Genomic DNA, 24,830 nt, shown 5'->3' with positions numbered 1-24,830 from the left:
TGCGCCTCTCCTCTTCTGCTCTCCCCTCCTTCTTCTCATACTTATAAAAATCCCTGGATGGAGGGAGGATCAGATTTAAATCCATAAACTCCCCCCTCCAGATTTTTTCCTTCAGCGTGTTTGTGACGTGAAAACCCAGAGGAGAAAGCAGACAGGGCATACATTCTTTTGACAACTTTTCAGGAGCATTTATGTTATCAGGAGCAATTTGTACAGTAATAGGGGGAGAAAGGGGTGTAGCCTTGGTGTCTGCAGAAACTGCTGCCCAGACCCCTGCTGCGTTGGGGGGATAGCCACCCGACCCCTCCTGCTGAGGATCTGTGTGCCCCCTAATCAATGCTATCAGTTGCTCTAATGAAGCAGACAAGCTATTAAACTGAGCTCCAGTAATGGACTCACCTGCCAGCCCCTGAGCACGGTTTGCTCCAGGGGCTGCTGAAGGAGATGAACACATCACAGTGATAGGGCTGGCTGCTGGCTGAGACGCTGGCTGTGGGGCTGCTGCTGCTCCCCCTCTTCCTCTCCCCTTGCTCCTCGGCGCGCTGTGCTTCTGGCTTGACTTCCCCTGCTGACAAGAAGAAGGTCCTCCTCCCGCTCCTGCTGCTGCCGCTCCGCGCGCCGCCCGGCCTCTTCCACCTACTGCGGGCATAGCGACACCGCGCTGGGACCTGTCAGGGAAAAATGGCTCACCGTGCCCCACGCCACCCAACATGGGCGGAGCGGGGCTGTCCATCAACTTCGGCCCGCGCTTCCTCTTGCTCTGTCTCCGACCCACCGTCGCTTCAGACGAGATTTCTTCCGCTCTCGCGACATCAGTGGACCAGGGCTCCGCGGACTCCTCCTCCGAATACAGCATACCCGAAAGACGCTGTGGGCTGCATACACCGCTGGCACCCGGGACCGGATCGTCTATTTCGCCATCCTCCAGCAACCGAGGACCAGGTAGGGAGAGACACTGTCGCAGCCATGCTTCGCCACCATCTGCTTCGGCCTTGTCCAATAGCTGTCTCAGCAATGCATCCATCTTGAGGGAAAAATAGCTGCGGGACCCACGGGGAGCTTCTCCTGTCGTTCTGGAATCAGGCTGGCACCGACCCAGGCCAGACTGGACCAATAAATAGGCTTCCAGGCTGATTCCAGAACCTTCCTAGTATCACCTGACCCTTCTGACCCAATAGCTGGCTACCTCCTGAGCCCACCTGAGCTTACCTGACACACCTGAAATAAATCAAACCTGCCTCAGTTAACTACTAATTTACCACTGCTGTCCTATTCCCTGTCCTTTGTATAACCCCCTGACCGCTGCCTGACCCCAGCCAGCTTAACTCACTATACAGCAGCTCCATTAAACTACCTAATAACCACTACTGCCGCAGTGATCCCATCTAGAAAGGGAGGCCTATGACAGGCACCCCCTTCCTTTTACATTCTCATTGCGTCCTTGGGCTGAGGTTAGACATAATCTTTATATGCGTTCTCAGTGCCAAGATGAAAATTAGACCTAGGGGAGGCACAAATACATTTCAGTCCCCCCTTGTGACACCAATATGCCAGCTTTCCACTTATCAGAAAACACAAAGCTTTGTCCATTTCCCCCTAAGCCTATCCCAGTTTATTGAGAAGTCATGGCTGGTACTAAACCTTACACCAATATGGCATACATAGAGGGGCAAGGGTAAATATTGCCAGTTTACAGATTACAGATTTCTGCTTCCTACACCCCATGCCAACCGGCCTTTGCCATTCCCTCCTGTGTTTTTTGACAGGTTAGCCTTGACCCATGGAGCTCAAAAAGACAGTTATCTTGATTCAGAGACAGTTACGCCGGCGTATCAGTAGATACGCCGTCGTAACTCTGAATCTACGCTGTCATAAATTTAAGCGTATTCTGGAAACCAGATACGCTTAAATTAGGCTAAGATACGAGCGGCGCAAGTCTCCTACGCCGTCGTATCTTAGGGTGCATATTTACGCTGGCCGCTAGGTGGCGCTTCCATTGATTTTGGCGTAGAATATGCAAATGAGCTAGATGCGCCGATTCAGAAACGTACGTGCGCCCGGCGCATTTTTTGTTATGTCGTTTACGTAAGGCTTTTTCCGGCATAAAGTTAGTCGAACAAATAGCTGGCCTAGCCAATGTTAAGTATCGACGTCGTTTCCGCGTCGAATTTTGAAATTTTTACGTCGTTTGCGTAAGTCGTCCGTGAATGGGGCTGGATGTAATTTACGTTCACGTCGAAACCAATACGTCCTTGCGGCGTACTTTGGAGCAATGCACACTGGGATATGTCCTTGAACGGAGCATGCGCCGTTCGTTAAAAACGTAAATCACGTTGGGTCACTAGTCATTAACATAAAACACGCCCCCTGTTCATCATTTGAATTAGGCGTGCTTACGCCGGCCCATTTACGCTATGCCACCGTAACTTAGGAGGCAAGTGCTTTGTTAAGCCAGTCTATCTGAATCTGGCTAAGTATGCCCACAATGTGTCTGTGAACCCGGAGCTGATATCAAAGAAATTGTTACTCCTGCTTTTTCACTAAATATTATAGTATTTTTTTTTAAATTAAAATAACAAACATGTTATACTTCAGTGGAAGTGTTATTGCACAGAGGGGCCCCAATCCTCCTCTTCTCAACCCCCCCCCCACCTGGTGGCGATCCTGGCTCCTCCTCTTTGTGTGTTCCCATAGCAAACCGCTTGCTATGGAGACACAGTGTGTGCACGCACATTGCCAAGCTGTGTGTCTGTAGATACGCACTGCATAGACTTACACAGTGGACTTAGCCCCCGCATCCCACTTCCTCCTTACTGCTTTTGATTGACAGCAGCATGAGCCATTGGCTCGAGTGCTGCGTGAAGAGGTAATAACATGGAGAATAGATGAAGTCCTGCACAGTGCTGAATTTATTCTCCCTTCTCTTCCCCTTCACACGGGGATGGGCAGAGAAATAAAACAAGTTTTTTTACCTTAATGCAAGGAATGCATTAAAGAGGAGCTCCAGGCTCCTTCAGAACAAAATAAGTCAGCGGATACAAATACCGTAGCTGCTGACTTTTAAAATTAGGACACTTACCTGTCTATGAGTACAGCAGTGTCCCTACTCGAGTTGATTTTTCAATTGGCTCTCAGGTGCTTTCGGCCGTCATCTCGGCTATGCAAAACCGTCAGTGAAGCCTTGCGACCTCACAGCTGCTTCCCTACTGTGCATACGCAAAGCGAGTTGCACTTTGTGAATGGCCTGGCGACGGGGGAAGGAGGATAGGGGGTGAGTTCACCCGGAAGTGGGAGTGGGTACCTGTCAAAACCAGGTACCTGCTCCCTCCCCCTCACCCCGAAAGGTGCTAAATGTGGCAGCGGAGTGGGGGAGACAGACAAGCAGAGCTTCCCATTTTGGGTGGAACTCTGCTTTAAGGTTTTTAGCTTTATATCCCCTTACAGTGCTTCATCCTCTGGTTGCTTCCTTACAACTCAACTAAGGCTGCGTACACACGATCAGTCCATCCGATGAGAACGGTCTGAAGGACCATTGTCATCGGTTAACCGATGAAGCTGACTGATGGTCTGATGTGCCTACATACCATAGGTTAAAAACCGATCGTGTCAGAACGCGGTGACGTAAAACACAACGACGTGCTGAAAAAAACAAAGTTCAATGCTTCCAAGCATGCGTCCACTTGATTCTGAGCATGCGTGGATTTTTAACCGATGCTTTTGCATACTAACCATCGGTTTTAACCTATCGGTTAGGCGTCCATCGGTTCAATTTTAAAGCAAGTTCTAAATTTTTCGACCGAAGGTTAACTGACCGAAGGGGCCCACACACAATCGGTTTGGACCGATGAAAAGGTCCTTCAGTCCGTTTTCATCGGTTTTGACCGATCGTGTGTACGCGGCCTGATGTGTCCTAACTGAGTATCACACAGAAGTGCGCTATACTCCATTTCTATATACAGAGGGTTTGATTTACTGATACTGGAGAGTGCAAAATCTGCTGCAGCTCTGCATATTAACCCATCAGCTTCTGTCTTCAGCTTGTTCAATAAAGCTTTGACAAAAAAAAAAGAAAACAAATGGAAACTGGTTGATTTCTCTGTAGAGCTACACCAGATTTTGCACTCTCCAGTTTTATTAAATCAACCCCATAGTGTATTGTCTTGTTCATATGTCAAGCTATCTGATTTTCTGTGTAATTGCAAGTACAAGTTTTTAAACACGGACTGCTACTTCCTTTTATAGGTTTTAGAAAAATGTTCTGTATGAACCCAGTAAATTCCTTTTCTGTTATAGAACCCCCACAATCTATAAATATAGTCAGACTGGTTATGTATAGGCCAGTAGATGGTTCAGACTGACACAGAGAAGATGAATTGACTGCATAAGAATTAACCCGTAAATATTCATACAGCAGAAAAATGCTGGGAGATCATTGGTTACACTCAGTGCCTTGCACCGTAACCTCCGGGGGTCACCATCTTAATGCATGCCACTGGGAACCAATCTCTACTCATCTCTATTTATAAGAAATGTTTCTTCCAAGTCCAGAGGTCCATTTTTTAAAAGTTTGTAATTTTTCCTCATAATGTCTTCCTGAAATATAGTATTTCTGTTTTTAGGCTTTGCGCTAAAGATAAATAACATAAAAAAAGGAATCCACTGAGTAAAAAATGTTACATCTATAATGCAGCATACACACGATCATTTTTCGGCATGAAAAAAAACTTTGTTTTTCAGCATGTCCAAAAAACGAAGTTTTTCCAACTTCATTATTAAAAATGATGTTGCCTACACACCATCGTTTTTGAAAAATGATGAACAAAGCATGGTGACGTACAACACGTAGGATGGCACTCTAAAGGGGAAGTTCTATTCGCCTTTGGGCTGCTTTTAGCTGATTCCTTGTTAGTAAAAGACTATTTGCGCTTTTTTGTCTGTTACAACGTGATGAATGTGCTTACTCCATTATGAATGGAAGTTTTACCTGAACGAGCGCTCCCGTCTCATAACTTGCTTCTGGGCATGCACGGGTTTAAAACGTCGTTTTTGCCCACACACGATCATTTTTAACAACACGAAAAACGAGATTTAAAAAAAACGACGTGAAAAAATGCAGCATGTTCGAATTTTTTTTTGTCGTTTTTCAGAAGCCAAAAAACTATGTGAAGCCCACACAAGATCATTTTAAATTACGTTTTTAAAAACGTCGTTTTTTTTCATGCCGAAAAACTACCGTGTGTACGCGGCATTAGTTGTAATATATTTTGCCAGCAACAATCATTTAAAGTGGAACTAAGGGCCCTTCACAGTCTATTCCATCTATTTTCCCTGCATTTTTACCTTGCAAGAAAAATGCCCCAAAATGTTTTCCCTTTTAATCCTGTGATGCCGCGTACACACGACTGTTTTTTCATGACGAGAAAAGTGCAATTTTTTTAATTGGTCGTGAAAAACGGTCGTGTGTATGCTCCAGAGCATTTTTCTCGACGAGAAAAACGGCTGAATTCTTTTTAGAACCAGCTCTATTTTTTCTCGCCATTTTTTCACGTTGTGAAAAACGGTTGTGTGTACGCTTTAACGAGGGAGAAAAAAACGTGCATGCTCAGAACCAAGTTATGAGACGGGGGAAATTAGCAAAAGCAGCCCAAAGGGTTGCTCCATTCAACAATTCGCAATTCAAGCATTTTTTTCACGAACGTGTGTATGCAAGGCAGGCTTGAGAGGAATCACAACAAATCGCGTTGAGAAAAACAAAAAAAAAAAGAATGACATGAATAATGGTCGTGTGTACGCGGCATGAGACTTTTCACACCACTGCGCTGTGGGTGTGGTGCGTTTTAAAAAGTCCTGCATGCTGCAGCGTTGGTGCGGTTGTAAAAAAACACAGCTTCCCATTAAAATGTATGGAAATAATGACAAAATCGCTGTAAAAATGTGTTTGAGTTGCATGTCCATTTTTTCACAGGAGTAGGTGGCCCAAAAACGCACCAAAAATGCATATGAGACACACCAAAATATGCATTATTACCACCATTTTTCTACAGAGCAGTGTGAAAGGGGTTTTAAGATTTATTTTTGTCATTTTAAAAGTAAAAAATATGTTCTACTTACCTGCTCTGTGCAACAAAATTGCACAGAGCGGTCCCTTCCCTCCCCTTTGGCAATCCGCCAACAGTGCTGTCCACTTTTCCTTTCTTTGGGTGCCTCATTAGCATGCTGTGTGCTATGAAGACACCCGTAGGCACGTGTTCCTGAGCCAGTCTTTGTGTGTCTGTAGACACACACAGCACTGGTAAGTTGTGCCCCTGCTCCCTTCTCACAGGAATTAGACTGAGGCCTCGTACACACGACCGAGGAACTCGTCGTAAATGAAACATCGTTTTCCTCGACGAGTTCCTTGTTAGGCTTGTCGAGAATCTTGACAAGCTTTCTTTGCTTACACACTTTCAAGACAAAATCTCGTCGTTCTCAAACGCGGTGACGTACAACGGCACTATAAAGGGGAAGTTTTATTCCACTGGCGCCACCCTTCTGAGCATGTGCAGGTTTCTAAGCATACACACGAACGTGTTTCTCGTCGAAAACCAGCCCGACGAGGAACACGACAAGGAAATTGAGACTCCCAACGAGGAAAAAGAGAAAACGGTCGTGTGTACGAGGCCTGACAGTAGCAGGCGCTTTTGACATCCAATGCTCTCAGGCCTCGTACACACGACCGAGTTTCTCGGCAAAAACCAGCACGAGGAAACTGTCGAGAACCTTATCGAGCCAAAAAGAGAGCAAGTTCTCTATTTTGTCGACAGGAGTCTGATTTGGCTCGTCGAGATCCTCGACGGGCTGGTTTTCAACAAGAAACTCGGACGTCTGTATGCTAAGAAACCCGCGCTTGCTCAGATTAAAGTATGAGACGGGAGTAAAAGTAGCATTTGTAATGGAGATAACACATTTTTAAAGCTGTAACAGACAGAAAAGTGCAAATAGTCTCTTACCAAACTTTTATTTAACACGCAAACACATGAAATTAGCAAAAGCAGCCCCAAGAGTTGTGCCAGTGGAATCGAACTTCCCCTGCCGTTGTATGTGTTGTATGTCACCGCGTTTGAGAACGAGGAGATTTGGTCTTGACTGTGTGTACGCAAAGCAAGCTCGTCGAGTTCCTCGACGAGCCTAACAAGGAACTCGATGAGGAACTCGATGTGTTTCGCCCGTCGAGTTTCTCAGTCGTGTATATGAGGCCTCAGTGTCTCCTTTGGGATCAGGAGATGAGCGGAGCAGAATCAGTGACCGGATTGGTGACAGAAGCCAGGTAAGTTCTTAGGGATGGGCTGGGTAGGATCAGTATTAAAGCGGATGTGCCACTAAACAAATATATTAAAAGCCAGCAGCTACAGATACTGCAGCTGCTGACTTTTAATATAAGGACACTTACCTGTCCTGGAGTCCAGCGGTGATCGCAGCAGATGACGAGCCGATCGCTCGTCACCCTGCTGCTCCCCCCTCCATCCACGGTGAGGGAACCAGGAAGTGAAGCGCTCCGGCTTCACTGCCCGGTTCCCTACGGCGCATGCGCGAGTCGCGCTGCGCCCGCCGATTGGCTCCCGCTGTGTGCTGGGAGCCGAGTGTTCCCAGCATACAACGGGGGACGGACGGGAAGGGGAAAAAAAACCCGTCCTTTGCCCGTATCGTAGGGCCGGAAGTGGGTGCAGATACCTGTCTGTAGACAGGTGTCTGCACCCCCCTCCCCCCTGAAAGGTGTCAAATGTGACACCGGAGGGGGGGAGGGTGCCGATCAGCGGGACTCCACTTTAGAGTGGAGATCCGCTTTAAGGAGTTTTTTTTAACCTCAATACAGAGAATAAAGGTATACAACATTTTGACTTTAGAACTAGTTTAATGTTAAATTCCTGCCATCTCCTGCACACTAGGTAAAATCTGAATTCCAGCTGACAGCGAAGGTGTCACTGGATGCAGCTGTGAGAGAGGAGACTGAAAGTCAGAGGAAGAAATGAACACTCTCCTCTGTGATCTCCCAGTTTTGTCAGTGCCATATTTTAGGTAGGCATGGGGTTGCTTCATAAGGAACTCCAGAAGCTCTGCCAAAAATATGTCAGGCAAAGGACTAGTCACCAGTATTGCCAGTGGTCTCTCTGTAGATTGCTGACCATGCCTTTTTTTACGCTGTGTGTCTGTATATAGGTGGCCATCTTGGTAGAATCAGGGTTTTGCTTTCTCATGTAGGAGACTCCAGCAAAGAAGAACGAGCAGCACAGTGATGATATTACCTAATTTCACTCCAAATCTACTGAGATTAGCAGTTCGAGGAAGCAATGACTTGAAGTGAAGATGACATACTTATATGATGCATGTGTACCAAGTGTAGATGAAGGTCTTCATAATTAGTACGAAATAGAGTCTAGTTGTACCCGGTGCGATATGACCTTTTGTATGAAAATTAATGACTGGTGAAGCAGAAAGGTCCTGGATATAAAAAAGATCAATATTTTAACCGCTTCCAGCCCGCTGTCGATTGACAACGGCAGAATGGCTCCCCTGTGTGAATCACTGTTGCTGTACGCCGACCGCTTTAGGGGATTAGGGGGCGCGTGCACGCACTCTCCTCGTCACTGAGAAGCCGGTGCCCTCGCGATCGCTCCTGACAAGCAGGAATGGGGATGTGTGTGTGTAAGCACACAAATCCACACCCTGTCGGGGGAGAGAAGACAGATTGTGTGTACCTAGTATATAGAAACAACGATCTGTCTCCTTCCCTAGTCAGTCCCATCCCCTCTACAGTTAGAACACTAACAGGGAACATATTTAACCCCTTGATCGCCCCTAGTGTTAACCCCGTCCTTGCCAATGACATTTATACAGTAATTAGTGGCTATTTAAAGCACTAATTGCTGTAAAAAAAAGTGTCAGATCTGTACGCCGCAATGTCGCAGGCCTGATAAAAATCATAGATCGCCACCATTACTAGTAAAAAAAAATGCCATAAATCTATCCCCTATTTTACCAAAAATATTTAGAAGAATATATTTCGGCCTAATTTTTTTTTTTATTTTTTTAATTGGGATTCTAATTATAGCAAAAAGTAAAAAATATAGTGTTTTTATTTTTTTTTCAAAATTGTTGCTTTTTTGTTTATAGTGCAAAAAATAAAAACCGCAGAGGTAATCAAATACCACCAAAAGAAATCTCTATCTGTGGGAAAAATAAGGACATCAATTTTGTTTGGGTACAACCGTGCAATTGTCAGTTAAAGCGACAAAATAGCCCGATCAGGAAGGGGGCAAATCCTCCCAGTCCTGAAGTGGTTAAACAAAGCTGCGTTCTGCCTAAGGAGAATATATTTGTTTTTAATTGTGGCAAGTGCACAGTGATGTGTAACTGTACAGTATATTTGCATACAATATTACATTTGCTTTGTTGCACATGAACAATTTCCCACAATTTCCGCGCTTTAACGCCAAGACATTCACTGTATAGATAGACGGGATAAACGTTGTGGGCTGCCTCTTCCTATAAAGGTAGTTACTTAACTGTCATTGTGAATCTCTTGCTTCTATACCATTCAGACCTCTGCGGTGTTGCAGGAACACACATTACTTCACATTACCGGCAGTCCATGGGTTACAAACAAAATGGGGTCTATAGGTTTGTTCCCTAGTTGAATTTGCTTTTAAGTTGGAACAGGTACATTTTTTAATTGTAGCTCCAGCCAAAATAGGGAAGAGTTAACACTCATGTGTTTTGCTGTCTGTGCCCCTATTCAGAAGATTCAGTGGAGGCACCCTTTTCCTTTGATAACTGTAAGGGCACTTTCACACTAGGGGGGGCATCGGGGGTAAAGCGCCGCTTTTTGATCTTCTATCCAGAAGCACGCGCGAGTTACGGCTGTGGCACAGTACTCTGAAGGAACAACGCGGGTATGCCATTCCTTCAGAGCACTTGTGCCGGTGACGTCACCAGCTGCTGCATGCTAGAATATCTCCTAAACAGTACTTGTTTAGGAGATATTCATTTTACCTACAGGTAAGCTTTATTATAAACTTACCTGTAGGTTAAAATAAGTAGGAGGGTTTACTACCACTTTAACCACTTATGGACTGGAAGATTTGCCCCCTTAACCGATTGCTGCCCACAGATATACGTCTGCAGCATGGCACGGGCAGGCAAAAGGACGTACCTGTACATCCCCTTTAAGAAGCGGTTGCTGTGTAAACACAACATCTCCCCGTTCTGCCTATTGACAGTCACTGATCGTGTTCCCAATCACTCCTTAGGGAACACTTAACCCCTACAGCGCCACCTTCACTGCCAGTGTCAATTTCACAGTAATCAGTGCATTTTTATAGCACTGATCGCTGTAAAAATGACAATGGTTCCAATATTGTGTCAAAAGTGTCCGATGTGTCCTCCATAATGTCGCAGTCACGATAAATATATTAATAAAAATGCTATAAAACTTTCCAAAAATATGTAGAAGAATACGTATCGGCCTAAACTGAGGAAAATAAATGTTTTTTTATATATTTTTTGGGGATATTTATTATCGCAAAAAGTAAAAAATATTGAATTTTTTCAAAATTATCGCTCTATTTTTGTTTATAGATCAAAAAATAAAAACCTCAGAGGTGATCAAATACCACCAAATGAAAGCTCTATTTGTGAGAAAAAAAGGACATCAATTTTATTTGGAAGCCACGTCGCACGCCCGCTCAATTGTCAGTTAAAGCGACGCAGTGCCGAATTCGCAAAAAGTGGGCCTGTCATTTAGCAACAAAATGGTCTGGGGTGAAAGAAAAATCCTGGATCGCCGCACTCCTCAAAAAACGATGTCTTTATTCAAAACATTGATACTGTTGTATTGCTCTATTTGACAAATACTAATAAAAACTATTTGAAAGAAAAAACAACAAAAATTCATATGGAAAAACAGCCAAAATTCATGCAGTCAAACAAGAAGTGGACTAGGAAAAAAGAGCTGACATGTTTTGCATCATGTGATGCTTACTCGTAGCTACGAGTAGCTATGTGTGGAACATAGACTGTTGAGGTGCTAATTAAGTCTACCTGGCTGTAATGATAAAAGCTTGCTGTGATTGCATTCTATTGTCTATTGTGTTGAGTGAGTGAGTGAGTGAGAACCTTATATAGCGCAACACATGAGAACTGAATCGCCTCTGGGCGATGTATCCATTCTCTGAGTGAAACCCCTTGACCTCAGAAGAGATGGGTTTTAATCCTTCTCCTGAAGGCCAAGTGGTCCGACTCCAATCGAGTGGTGGTAGGCAGAGCGTTCCACAGTCGTGGTCCCTGGACTGCAAACCTTCGATCTCCCTTGGACTTTTATCTGGCTTTGGGTATCTGGACAAGGTTTTGATTGGTGGATCGTAGAAAACGATTGGGGTTGTGAGCTTTTATTTTTTCTCATAGATATTGGGGGGCGTTTCCATGAATGCACTTATGCATTAGACAGAGTGCCTTGAAAGAGATCATGTATTTTACTGGCAACCAATGAAGGGATCTCAGTGAAGGTGAGATTGATTCCCATGTTTTTTTGCCAGTCACTAGTCGAGCGGCCGTATTTTGAACGACTTGCAGACGAGCGATTTGGTATTTGGGGAGTCCAAGATAGAGGGCATTTGCATAGTCCAGTCTGGAATTGATAATTGTTCCCACCATGACTGCAACGTCTTCTTTCGGAATAAAGGGGGTGAGTCTCCGTAGTAGGCGCAGCAGATGGTGCGATCCGCTGACTACTGACCCTATTTGTGCATCCATTGTCATGTTGGTGTCAAAGATGACTCCGAGACTTTTGACTTTGGTGCTAGGGGTGATGGATTGACCCAGAATGGGCAGGAGCATCCATGTCGTTGCGGGATGATTTTGCGGTTGGCGTGAAACAGAAGAAGTTCTGTTTTTGAACTGTTGAGTTTAAGATAACTCTTTGTCATCCAGTTTTCTATTAAAGAAAGGCATTTCTCTAGTCCAAGAGAATGATCCTTTTTGTTGCATATGTGAAAATGCAATTGTGTATCATCTGCACAAGAGTGATAAAGTAACTTCTGGTTACTGATGATTTAAAAAAGAGGGCGGAGATAAATATTGAAAAGAACCGGCGACAAAGGGGATCCCTGAGGGACTCCACATGATACCGTCCGTTTTTCAGAAGTGAAGGGCCCCAATTTCACTATTTGTGATCGGTTTTCAAAGAAGGAGGAGAACCAAGCTAAATCACATTCCGTGACTCTGGCTACTTCAGCTAGTTAATTAAGTCTGGCTCCTAAGATATTTCATTGTGTAATGCTAATGACACTGTATTGTGTGAAAGTTCTATTGATGATAGATATGTCAGCAAATGAATGGACGAGAACTGGACAGCCGCACTCTAAAATCACTTAAAAAAGTTGTCTTTTTATTTTTCAACTGCACAAACAGTCACTGCAAACCAACAAGATACAGTATGGCCGACGCGTTTTCACACTTACAGTCAGTGCTTAGTCATGGCTCACCTGGAGCGGTGAGATATCTGTCTGTTTGATGATAGATATGTGTTGGCAGTCTAAAAAGGTCAGATGTCTGACCTTTCAGGTGTGGTGGATTAGCATGTCAATTATGTTTACTAAAGGAATGTGTTTTATGTAGCAGGTGAGAATAACTTATTGCAGAGTCAGAACGTCTGGGTAATGATGAGTAATTAGCTCATCTGAATGTCATTATCTAACGCAGGGCTGCCCAACCTTTTGAAGAGCAAGGGCCACTTAAGCAACTTAGTAACCAGAATGAGCGGATGACAGGTCTGTGTCCACTTTGCATATACAGAGTGGACACAGACACAGCTCACTCTACTCTATGGGCCCTCTGATCTGATCGGATCCACTTCTGTTTTTTAAGCAAATCGGATTGGAGGAAGGCGGGTGTAAACGGACACAAGTCTGTTTATATCTGCCGCTCCATTGAGGTGAATGGATGATCCGATTGGTTTGGACCGATCATGTGAAAGAGGCCCAAGGCTGCTTTTACACTGAGAGTCCTGTGTTTACCCACACCGCAGGTGTAGTGCACCTGTGGCTTTCCTGCGGGTTAACTGCACTTTGCCATAGAAGTCTATTATATTCTGCAGGTGTGGTGCACTTTCTGAAAGTGCCCCAACCTGCAGGTGAAATCAGAAGTCTATGGATCAGTTTGAAAGAAGCCCAGTAACCACCGCAGAACAGATATGCCCATATATACACTGTGATTTTAGTAATAAACTTACCACTGATAACAGTATTCCATTCAGGTATCGCTCTGCCTATTACAGGAGTTGGCGCTATACAGGAAGCATTGGCTTATGCGACTCTGCTCTGCAGCCGCTTGCTTCCTCTACCGTTGGCTTCATTCACAACACTGATGCTCTGGGATGGTGGGTCGGCAACCTGCAATCTGGGCTTGCCAACCCACCATCCCAGGGCAGGAGGTCACGGACCACATCAGAGGGCTCCGCAGGCCACATGTGGCCCCCAGGCCACTGGTTGGGCACCCCTGATCTAATGGAATGTGTATTGAGCACTCCTTTGTGTGATGTTGTGGGTGGAGTGTTTCATTGTCCCTGTGATTACTGCAGCATGCTTTGTAACTGTATATAACCAGCCTGAGTTTACCATTAAAGTGTTCATTCGTTTGGAACCAGAGACAGAGCTGTGTGTGTCTCGTTTCTGGGGGGAATCCAATGGGTCCTGTCTGCTGGATTGTGGAGTGTCGATAAGCTGTCTTGGGTGGAATGGAATATCGTAAACGGCGTTAACCCCTGACTGTTACAAAGATAAACGGAAACATGGGAATAACATTGTAGACCGGGGAATGCCAGTTTGCTGGCCTGGCTTTCGTTTGGGGACTTGCGGTTCTGGAAAAGGCTTGTAGCAATTGAAGTCAAAGCTCCTGATCTGCATACTTGTTCCAGGTATCTGACTCAGAAAGTAAGACATAAAAATGAACCAATCGTTTTTTTACTTTCAGAACTGTTTGCCCTTTTTGGGATACACAATATTCATTGCACTACACAAGAGGAAATTCTATATTATTGGGCCGAGCATGGTACTTAAAACTATTGGATGGAGAGGATCTTCTTCTTCTCAAACTCCTAAAACTTCTTTCGAGTGTATAATGAATTCACAGTCTCCGGATATAGCAGGCAACACCCTGAACCTTTGGCTAAAACTGGAGCACATGGAGATGAGTGTTTCATGAAAACAGAATAACTGAACCTCCTTTGAACACTTCTGTCTGCAATATAAAACCTAAATGTTCATTAGACTTGCCAGGCATCAATTACACCACTGCCTTCATTTTATAAAATAACATGAATTGTTGGATAAAACCAACTTCTTCATTCTCTGACGTACGTTGTGCTGGTGAAGGCGCTTAGCCAGCTGAACTGATTTGAGCGTCTATGTACTAATGAATATTCTGTATCCCAGAGACTAGAGAATACTGTACACAAAGACGCCTCTTTCATAACATGAAGGCACTGTATTGTTTCTCTGCCTGTCATAGGGATTAGTTTTTGGAACAAGTCAAAGATAACATTTAGCTGGTTTATTTACCAATAGCTCCAAGCCCGGAGAATACTGCGTAGTTGTTAATATAATCTCAGGAAAAGTAAAAGTTCTGAAACTCAGTTCCAACATCCAGAATCCTGGCAGACATTTCACCGTCACCTCATCTGTTACTAATAGAGATTAGAGGCTCTGCTTAACCACTTAAGCCCCGGACCATTATGAAGCTAAAGGACCAGGCCCCTTTTTGCAATTCGCAACTGCGTCGCTTTACCTGACAATTGTGCGGTCGTGCGACATGGCTTCCAAACAAAATTTACGTCCTTTTTTTCCCACAAAAAGAGCTTTCTTTTGGTGGTATTTGATCACCTCTGCGGTTTTTATTTTTTGCGCTATAAACAAAAATAAAGCGACAATTTTGAAAAAAAAATCATATTTTTTACTATAAAAAAAATATCCCCCAAAAATATATCTTTTTTTTTCCTCGGTTTAGGCTGATGCGAATTCTTCTACATATTTTTGTTAAAAAAATTGCAATAAGCGTTTATTGATTGGTTTGCGCAAAAATTATAGGCCCAGATTCTGAAAGGGCTTACGACGGCGCAACGCCATATGCGCCGTCGTAAGTCCTAATCTGGGGCGTCGTATCTATGCGACTGATTCTTAGAATCAGTTACGCATAGATAACCATTAGATCCGACAGGCGTAAGGCTCTTACGCTGTCGGATCTTAAATGCGATTTATTTTTTCGCTGCTAGGTGTTGCCTCCGTCGTTTTCCCGATCGAGTATGCAAATTAGCAAAATACGCAAATTCCCGAACATACGTGTGGTCGACGCAGTGAAGATACAACGTTTACGTTAGATTTGCGACGCGTAAAGTTGCCCCTGCTATATGAGGGGCAACCAATGTTAAGTATGGCCGTCGTTCCCGCGTCGAAATTAAAAAATTTACGTCGTTTGCATAAGTCGTCCGTGAATGGCGCTGGACGCCATTCACGTCGAAACCAATGACGTCCTTGCGACGTAATTTAGCGCAATGCACGTCGGGAAATTTTAGGGACGGCGCATGTGCAGTACGATCGGCGCGGGAACGCGCCGAATTTAAATGATCCACGCCCCCTACCCGGCTCATTTGAATTAGGCAGGCTTGCGCCGGAGGATTTACGCTACGCCGCCGCAACTTTACAGGCAAGTTCTTTGTGAATAAAGCACTTGCCCGTAAAACTTGTGGCGGCGTAACGTAAACGAGATACGTTACGCCCGCGGAGATTTACGCCGAGATACGAGAATCTGGGCCATAGTGTCTACAAAATAGGGGATAGTTTTATTGCATTTTTATTAGTAATGGTGGCGATCAGCGATTTTGATTGTGACTGTGACATTATGGCAGACACATCGGACACTTTTGACACTATTTTGATTGCACTGATTACTGTGAAAATGACACTGGTAGTGAAGGGGTTAACTTGTAGGGGGCGCTGAAGGTTTTAAGTGTTTCCTAGGCAGTGATTACTACTTTGTGGGGGCGTGGCTTGGGGTGTGATGTCACTGATCGTCGTTCCCTATGACAGGGAACAGACGATCAGTGACACTCACAATAGGAAGAACGGGAAAAGGTTTGTTTAGACTTAGCTCTCCTCGTTCTTCAGCTCTGTGACCTGATCGCAGGACACCAGCGGCGATCGGGTCCACAGATCCTGCGGGCGTGGTCAAGGAACTCAGGACTAGGGCGCGTGCCCTGCCGACGTATATCGGCGTGAAGAGGTCCTTTAGTGGTTAAAGTGTTACTAAGCCCACCACAGTCAAATCAGTGTGTAAATGTAGTAAAGCACGCTTGTTATACTCAATGTGAAACCTAAGGAGTTAACCTTGTGCATTGTGTTAAAAGGCTCTTTGATCCTGGCTTCTCTGACCCTCCCCTTCCTTTACTGTCCCCAACCGTAAACCAAGCTTTTGGGGGTCACTCTGCACATGCTCAGTTTGCTGCATATTGCTAGAGTTTTTTTTTTTTTGGGAGGGTGCATGTGATCAGCACAGGGCCAATAGGCACCATCCAGACAGAGGGTCGGGGGATCCTGCAGCCTCATAGGACGGGAGAATGAAAACTCTTCCTACAAGCTTTAACCAGTGCTGGGCCAGACACTGATAGAAGTCACAAGACTGCTATATACTGCTGATGAGAAAAGGTATTCAGTTAATGGGGGTTATTTACAAAAGGCAAATTTACTTTGCGCTACAACTGCAAACTACAAGTACAAAGTGCACATGGTGCAGTTGCTGTAGATCTGAGGGGGTCATGCAAGGAAAATAAAAAACAGCATTTTAGCTTGCACATGATTGGATGATAAAATCACCAGAGCTTCCCCTCATTTCAGATATTCCTCTCAGGCCCCGTACACACGGCCGAGGAACTCGACGTGCTTGGCACGTCGAGTTCCTCGTCGAGTTCTGGGATGAAGCCGCCGAGGAGCTCGGCGGGACGCCTTCTCCCATAGAACAACGAGAAAATAGAGAACATGTTCTCTATTTTCTCGTCGAGCTCCTCGGCGGCTCCATCGAGCCAAAACTGTACAGACGACAGAGTTTCTCGGCAGAATCCGGGTTTTGACCGAGTTTCTCGGTGAATTCTGCCGAGAAACTCTGTCGTGTGTACGGGGCCTTAGATTTACAGCAACTGCACTTTCAGGGCAAATTCAAGTGTACTTTGCACTTGTAGTTTGCACTTGTAGTGCAAAGAGGATTTGCCTTTCGTAAATAACCCCCCAATATTTATTAAAATAATTGCATTTCCATGTTCTGTGTACTGTGGGAGGCCAGATATAGTGAATGCGGGGTCCTGGGTTTAGTAACACTTTGTGTAAGTCATAAACATGTCAATCTGATTGTTTGATGACATAAGCATGATGTTTTCATTTAATCTTTCACCGTTTTGCCATTTCAATCTGTTTCAGCTGATTTTGAACCTGGTTGGAAAATCCAGATCGTTTCCTAGCTGAAAATATGCAACTGATCAATTCCAAAATGATGTTTATCATTTTTTATTTGCATTTTTCCAGCAAATTTACCAGTCATGTGCATCAAATGATCACTTTAGAGAGCCGACCAATTACATTTTTTTTTTTTTTTTTTTTAACAAAGTAAATGTAATTCCATGTAGGCCTTTCTTTTTGCCCTATTGTCCAGACTTTTATTCTCAGCAACCTAGAAAGTTATAGAAGTACATACTAAAAAAACAATTAATTAGAAAATTATGTACTTGGACATTTCTGTGAAATACAAAAAGCAATTGGGCATTGTTTATTTACTGAAGTTAGTTTACCATTTTATACATTCAATATACCATATATCCTCGAGTATAAGCCGAAGCACCTAATTTTACCACAAAAAAATGGGAAAACATATTGACTCGAGTATAAGCCTAGGGTGTCCATCTGCATGCCTTTTTTTTTACTTCAAAACCAAGTTTATTAAGATGTAGAAAATAAGAGGTACATACACGGTAGGCATTTGATCAACATTGATCAATACCTGATACATTTTTACAGATATACATTTTACAATTCAGGCTCGCATACCGTTTCACACCAGGCCCCGTGCACATGGACTTATCATTATCATACGTACAAGAAGAAACCCTACACACTCCAGAGACCTAATACATGTAACAAACCAACCTCGCCACCCTCCTTCCACCGACCCTCTCCACCTGTCAGAGACTCATACCGTGCATGTTTCCCCATCTTCTAGCCACCTGTCCCAAACACTGGAGAACTTCTGTGGGCGCCCCCTATGAACATAAATCATCTTCCTATAGGGAAGAGTGGTGTTCACTTCCCTTTTCCAGTCCTCCAGTGTTAGGGCCCTATCCCTCATCCATGCCTTTGCCACCACCTTTCTGGCCATGAATAGTGATTCACAAATAAAAATATTCTGGTATTTATCTATTTCCACATCTGGGACCAGTCCCAACAGACATAACTTCGGGTCCATACCCACCAGTGATCCCATATTGTCATGGAGGAACTGTGTTACCTGCAGCCAGTAGGCCTGCACGTCCGGGCAGTGCCACAACAAGTGATAGAACGAGGCCGCAGCAGCAGCACACATGGGGCAAGCAGTACTTCGTGTGGGCTGAAATTTCGCAAGTCTCATAGGCGTCAGATATGCCCGGTGAATTATATATAGCTGTGTTAGCCTGTCCGATAGTTTGGGGGATGACGTCTTCACTCCCTCTAATATCTCTCCCCAGTCAGTGTCATCTATCTGTCCCAGGTCCTGTTCCCATTTTATCTTTGCCGTCTGTGACACCTTGCCTACCTTTTTCAGTCGAATAGCATAGTATAAGTTGGATGTGAGTTTTGTTGAATCAGCCCCAAAGATGACATCCAGCACCTGCGGCGTACTCAAATCTACAACGACCTGTTCCATTTGTGTTCTAAGTGCATGCCGTAGCTGCAAATACCGAAAAATATATTGGGGCGGGAGGGAAAATTCTTCCCTAAGGTTTGAAAAGGATTTAGGTCCTGTTTCAGTTAAGACCTGTGACAGGAAAAGTATTCCATATCCCTGGGTCCGGTACCGTTCCTAATTCGGGTAGACTTCCATTTCTCCACAGTGGTGTATGAGAGTGTACATGTGTCCTGTCCAGTTTTTTAAGGGCTATATCCCAGATTTTTTGTTGGTGCGTTAGCATGTCTGCCCCGAAGTGCGCCGACTTGCACCCTCCATGTCCCGTTCTAAATATTGCCTGTACCGGGGTATGGAGAGGGCTACCTGGTCTATTACATACTAACGACCTATGCCTCTGCGCTTCCGATGTGTTAAAATTATAGACATGGGACAATTGCGACGCAATGTAGTAATCTTGTAGGTCCGGAAGGGAGCATCCCCCCTCCAATGTAGGGTTTTTAAGTACGTGCCACGCCAATTTATGTCGAATTGAACCCCACACAAATGAGTTTAGGATTGCTTCCATCTGTTTAAACACTTTTAGAGGTATGTACAATGGGGCATATATAGAATTTTGGGCAGTAAAATCATTTTCACTAGATTTATTCTACCCATTACTCCCAGGGGTAGCCTGGCCCATGCCTGCGTTCGAGCTTTAATAATGGCAAATAGGGGCTCTATATTCAAAGGGACATAATCCCTGAGATTCCTGGTCACACTGACCCCCAAATATTTAACCTCCGCCACCCTCCCATCTGCATGCCTTACTGTGCCTCTTTGCCTCACTGTGTCCGTGTCCATGCCTCACTGTGCCCATGCCTCACTGTGCCCATGCCTCACTGTGCCCATGCCTCACTGTGCCCATGACTAGACTTACGTTTAACATGGGAGTATATAGAAGGGGTGCCCGGCTTTGAAAAATCGGTGCTTCCCGGCCGTAGGTCCCACAGACAGCAACTTTGCACACCTGTAGAGGAGAACTAGGGCTACATGTGTGCCAAGTTTCGGATCCAGGGGACCTACGGCCGGCCGGTACCGGGTCCCCAAAATCCGGGAGATCAGGCGCAAAAAGGTGACTCGATTATTAGCCGAGGGGGGGCATTTTCAGCACCAAAAAATGTGCTGAAAAACTTGGCTTATACTCGGGTATATACGGTACTTGGACAACTTTTGCAAGAAACATCAGAAAACTGTTTAAAAAATGGCAAACAAGCCAATACACATACAAAAATAAGCTATTGTGGGGGAGATTTACTAAAACTAGTGCACACAAAATTCGGTGCAACTCTACAAAAAAAAACAATCGGCTACTAGGTTTTATTGTCAAAGCTGAAGTTAGAAGCTGCACTAGTATTATAAAACTAAAGCAGGCTATATAAGGGTACCTCATCCATGATTACTAGTCAAAAAAAGAGATTTAGAACCTTGCAGACTTTACTGGTACCAAAGAAGGACATTGAGACATTATAAGTAGAACATGTATTTGTTACAAAAAAAGTTTAAAATATCCATAAAATCAATAAAATAAAAGTACTTAGTTGGAGTATGCAAGCCATACAGTAAAACTGCTATAATCGTCCCTTGCTATATATTTTTTTGTTAGAGATCACGACTGTGACCTGATAATTCCCGTCCATGTCTAAAAAAGATAAATATGAATCTGCATTTGAACAGCAGCATCTCCAACATGCACTACAGTGATCAGAGAACTTTCCCATTCCGGCTGGTATAAGACCTCGTACACACGGCCGAGTTTCTCGGCAAAAACCTGCAAGAAGCTTGCTGGGTTTTTTTTTTTGCCGAGGAAACCGGTCGTGTGTACACTTTTCAACGAGGAAACCGCCGAGGATCTCGTCGGGCCAAAAAGAAAGCCTGTCTTCTTTTTCCCCGACGGCAATGGGAAAATTTGGCTCGCCGAGACCCTCGGCGGCTTCACAAGGAACTCGACGAGCAAAACGATGTGTTTTGCCCGTCGAGTTTCTCGGCCGTGTGTACGAGGCCTAAGGAAGCAACGGGAAACAATTTTAAATTGCACAAGACTGTTTCTGTCTCAGATCAGTTAATGAAACAGATAGTCCCAGACATCACCCCAGTCATTTGTATCTTGACTTGGAAAATCCAGTGACCATTTTCTCTGTATTTGTGCAACACTGGAGGTTTAGCTTGTTGTAATGCCCTATATAGAGTAGAGTGAGTGTTGGGCAAAGACTCGACTTTCAAGAGTTTCCAGGCTTGTAGTGGAGAGACTTATTTTTGCCAGGTCAAGTTGAGAGGTGCAGGTATGATGTAGCAGGATATACAGTATCTCACAAAAGTGAGTACACCCCTCCCATTTTCGTAAATATTTTATTATATCTTTTCATGTGACAACACTGAAGAAATTACACTTTGCTACAATCTAAAGTAGTGAGTGTACAGCTTGCATAACAGTGTAAGTTTGCATTTCCCTCAAAATAACTCAGCACACAGCCATTAATGTCTAAACCGTTGGTAACAAAAGTGAGAACATGTCCAAATTGGGCCCAATTAGCCATTTTCCCAGTGTCATGTGACTCTTTAGTGTTACAAGGTCTCAGGTGTGAATGGAGAGCAGGTGTTTTCAATTTGGTGTTATCGCTCTCACTCTCTCATACTGGTCACTGGAAGTTCACCATGGCACCTCATGGCAAAGATCTCCCTGAGATAAAAAAAGAACTGTTACTCTACATAAAGATGGTCTAGGCTATAAGAAAATTGCCAAGACCCTGAACCTGAGCTGCAGCATGGTGGCCAAGACCATACAGCGGTTTAACAGGACATGTTCCACTCAGAACAGGCCTCACCATGGTTGACCAAAGAAGTTGAGTGCAAATGTTCAGCGTCATATCCAGAGGTTGTCTTTGGGAAATAAACGTATGAGTGCTGCCAACATTGCTGCAGAGGTTGAAGGGGTGAGGGGTCAGCCTGTCAGTGCTCAGACCATACGCCACACACTGCATCAAATTGGTCTGCATGGCTGTCGTCATCTCTTCCAAAGATGACGTGCAAGAAAGCCCACAAACAGTTTGCTGAAGACAAGCAGACTAAGGACATGGGTTACTGGAACCATTCCTGTGGTCTAATGAGACCAAAATAGATTTATTTGGTTCAGATGGTGTGAAGCGTGTGTGGCGGCAACCAGGTGAGGAGTACAAAGACAAGTGTGTCTTGCCTACAGTCAAGCATGGTGGTGGGAGTGTCATGGTCTGGGGCTGCATGAGTGCTGCCAACACTGGGAAGCTACAGTTCATTGAGGGAACCATGAATGCCAACATGTACTGTGACATACCAAAGCAGAGCATGATTCCCTCCCTTTGGGAGACTGGGCTGCAGGGCAGTTCTCCAACATAAAAACCCCAAACACAACTCCAAGATGACCACTGCCTTGCTGGCCAAGTGTCTCCAGACCTAAACCCTATTGAGCATCTGTGGGGCATCCTCAAACGGAAGGTGAAAAAGTGCAAGGTCTCTAACATCCAACAGCTCAGTGATGTCGTCACTGAGGATTAGAAGAGGACTCCAGTGGCAACCTGTGAAGCTCTGGTGAACTCCATGCCCAAGAGGGTTAAGGCAGTGCTGGAAAATAATGGTGGTTACACAAAATATTGACACTTTTGTCCCAATTTGGACATTTTTACTTAGGGGTGTACTCACTTTTGTCAGCGGTTTAGACATTAATGGCTGCGTGTTGAGTTATTTTGAGAGGACAGCAAATTGACACTGTTATACAAGCTGTACACTCACTACTTCACATTGTAGCAAAGTGTAATTTCTTCAGTGTTGTCACATGAAAAGATAGAATAAAAGATTTACAAAAATGTGAGGGGTGCACTCACTTATGTGAGATACTGTAACAGAAGAGATATCAGTTTGAGAGGGATTATTTTGATTTCAGTGCAGAAAAGGAAAGAAATGTATCGTTGTGTTAACAAGTCCCCCAGGACTTTAACCCCCCACCCCCCGCGGCCCGCCCCCCTATTCCACACTCTAATGGTAGTTCTCATTGTAAGGGTAAGCAGGTATGGTGCATGACAGCCCCTGTACAGAATTGATTATAATAGTTTAATGTGAGCCCAAAGCCACAGCCTCCACCACAGCTGAAACATTGGGCCAGATCCACGTAGCAGATCGTAATTTTCAGCAGGCGTAGCGTATCGTAGTAACGCTACGCCGCCGCAACTTTGAGAGGCAAGTGCTGTATTCACAAAACACTTGCCTCTAAAGTTACGGTGGCGTAGCGTAAATCTGCTGGCGTAAGGGCGCGCAATTCAAATGGATGAGATGGGGGCGTGTTTTATGTAAATACGTCTTGACCCAACGTAAATTACGTTTTTTTTTAATGGCGCATGCGCCGTCCTTGGGGGTATCCCAGTGCGCATGCTCCAAATTAACCCGCAACACGCCAATGCTTTAGACGTGAATGTAATTCTACGCAAAGCCCTATTCGCGAACGACTTACGCAAACAATGTAAAATTTTCAAAATTCGAAGCGGGAACGATGTCCATACTTAACATTGGGTACACCTCATATAGCAGGGGTAACTTTACGCCGAAAAAAGCCTTATGGAAACGACGTAAAAAAATGCGCCGACCGGACGTACGTTTGTGGATTCGCGTATCTACTAATTTGCATACTCGACGCGGAAATCAACAGAAGCGCCACCTAGCGGCCAGCGTAAATATGCACCTTAGATCCGACGGCGTACTAAGATGTACGCCAGTCGGATATAGCCCAGCTTCAGGCGTATCTTGTTTTGTGGATACAAAACAAAGACACGCCGGAGCAACCTAGAAATTACGCGGCGTATCAATAAATACGCCAGCGTAACTGCTTCGTGGATCTGGCCCATTATCTTTATTGATCATTACCCAGTCGTGACCATAAAAGTTGTCCTGCCAGAAAATATTGAAAGATGTTATGAAGTGCAAACCCCCAAAACTTGTCAAGATCAAGAGTTGTCCTAAAATAGATAAACTGATTTTCAAGAGCCTATTGTTTGTTTAACAATTCTTTTTTCTTTAGATGTTGGTTAAACGTCTTACGTTCTGATTGTTTGGAAAGACCAATAGGTTTCCTGTTACATCTGATAATCAGAGTTACTGATGAAGTCATGCATTGTTTATTCAGTGTTATAATTACAGTGCTGTATACGACTCCTAAGCTAATTATTCTATAACTGCTTCCTCTTTTAATTGCTTATTTCATATCTTGTCCCTTAGGGTGGTGTCACACCAGAGCCTTGTTTCCCTGAGAATCAGCCCATAGATATTCCTAAGAGAGTGATTGGCCGTGTGTCATCTGGGTAATGCTTCTTCTGTATGATGAACAGTGTTCTGAGACATAACTATATATAGCAGAGGTTTCCTAATAGCAGTATATATAGAGAAAGAATATGAGCATTGATTATTTGGGGGAACAAATATTGGTATACATTACAATAGTAATACCATTATCACAAGGCCAACATTGGCCTTGCAAAATGTGTAACAACCAAAGTACCAATGAGCGTTGGAAAGCAAAACGATCGCTAGATAATGGGGGGAAATCACAAAGCTAGGATATGGCCCAGGAGCTCCAGATGCTTCACAAAGAGGTGTTCTGGTTCTTGGCACGTTCACTTTACCCGTGCATGTCTCATGTACTAATCAAGTAATCAGATTTGGGGAATTAAGAAAGCAGAAGTCTGTCCAGAATTTGATTGAGTATTTGAAGTGAACACTGGGCAGGTAAAACATCACTTTAACCACTTAAAGCGGGGGTTCATCCCAAAAATGTTTTTTTAACATTAAATTTTTTTTATTTTATCCCCGTACATACC

The 24,830-nt window shown here is 44.3% G+C and overlaps 1 protein-coding gene across 1 annotated transcript in view; it reads left to right on the top strand.

Moving 5' to 3' along the window:
• Positions 1-24,830, top strand: part of LOC120928642 (cAMP-specific 3',5'-cyclic phosphodiesterase 4D) — a 418,990-nt gene that overhangs the window by 46,924 nt on the left and 347,236 nt on the right. The gene's annotated exons all lie outside the window — the stretch shown is intronic.

The sequence above is a fragment of the Rana temporaria genome, chromosome 1 (genome assembly GCF_905171775.1).
Source record: "Rana temporaria chromosome 1, aRanTem1.1, whole genome shotgun sequence".
In the NCBI taxonomy this organism is placed as follows: Eukaryota; Metazoa; Chordata; class Amphibia; order Anura; family Ranidae; genus Rana; species Rana temporaria.
The sequence above is the reverse complement of the archived record's forward strand: the minus strand, read 5'-3'. Positions and strand labels throughout refer to the sequence as shown.